This window comes from Mus pahari, chromosome 5 (assembly GCF_900095145.1).
Source record: "Mus pahari chromosome 5, PAHARI_EIJ_v1.1, whole genome shotgun sequence".
NCBI classification, from domain to species: Eukaryota; Metazoa; Chordata; class Mammalia; order Rodentia; family Muridae; genus Mus; species Mus pahari.
This window is the reverse complement of record NC_034594.1, coordinates 110,960,618-110,961,782: the sequence shown is the minus strand read 5'-3', so window position 1 is coordinate 110,961,782 and position 1,165 is coordinate 110,960,618. Positions and strand designations below refer to the sequence as shown.

The following is a 1,165-nucleotide window of genomic DNA, read 5'->3' as shown; positions in this document are numbered from 1 at the left end:
GCTCTTACCCACTGAGCCATCTCACCAGCCCTATTACTAGTTTTTGGTTTTGGGGTTGTTTTACTTTTTAAAGTTTTTTGCTCTTTTTGTACTGGGACAATACACATCAGCCTCAAAAAGCTAGTTTTTCATATCTAATGCATCGTAGAACTCTCTAGAATCTCCCTATTTATACTGCAGTGTCACCTACACACACACACAGACACACATACAGTAAAGTGTATCTTTACATGCACAGCACCAAGAAACTAGAAACATCTAACAACCCATCTGTGAGAAATATGGAGAATTCTTACACCACAAATTCAAAAAGCAAAAACACAAAACACATATAATTTGGGGTTTCCCATACGTTCCAGGATCAAAAACAACATCTAAGGTTGCTATTTTAAAACCAAATTAAAGTGTTGGTGTATATGTGTGTGTGTTTATGACAGGAAACTACCGTAACAATAACACTTTGTTTCCTGCAAACTACAAATAAATTCCATGCATTCCCGTGCTTACTTTGCTCTGGAGCTCAGGGCCACTGACTCAGAGTCGGAGGCCTCCAGTGTCATTGAGAAGAAAGTTTCTCTTAGGGCCCTAAGGTCTTTCTCGATGTTTTGAACCACTTAACAAAGAATTTGACAAACTGAGATACGTGAAACCTTAGTCACCAAGGACGGCTTCTATGACCTCAGCCTACAGGTATTTTTACGGAGACATCCCTGAGTCACCAGGCTCTCTAATCCGGGATGACCTTGTTTCACTGACCTTCACATCTTTTCCTAACGGAGCTTGCCGCCTGTGGTCACGTGATGCTCATCCGCTTCCTTTATGGGGCGCAAGCAGCAGAGATTCTAGGCAGTCCGGTCGCCCGATCCGCACCCACACAAAAGTGTTTGATAATTACTAACTAAACATAGAGGAAACGGCCAAGCCTGAAGCCACATTCCCAAACTGAGTTCCTCGGAACATTCCTCCTTGGAGGTGCTTGCTGACCCAGGGCGGAGGCTAACCCCCTGCTGTGCACAGCGCTGTACCTCCCTCAGGAATCCACCAAACCCTTATCTTACAAGCCTCTCACTCAGCGGTCCCCAAACTTACCCGACACTCCCTTTTCTCTAGCATTGTCATTAACATTCCACCTGTACCTCAGGCCTTGCCAGTCCGGTCAGTTCTG

The 1,165-nt window shown here is 44.7% G+C and overlaps 1 long non-coding RNA gene across 1 annotated transcript in view; it reads right to left on the bottom strand.

The window, feature by feature from the left end:
* Window positions 1-937, bottom strand: part of LOC110321153 — a 28,646-nt gene extending 27,709 nt beyond the window's left edge. Inside the window, exon 1 of the long non-coding RNA XR_002380502.1 lies at window positions 757-937. This is a non-coding gene — a long non-coding RNA (uncharacterized LOC110321153). The remainder of the gene's footprint in view (window positions 1-756) is intronic.
* Between the last annotated feature and the right edge of the window lie 228 nt (window positions 938-1,165).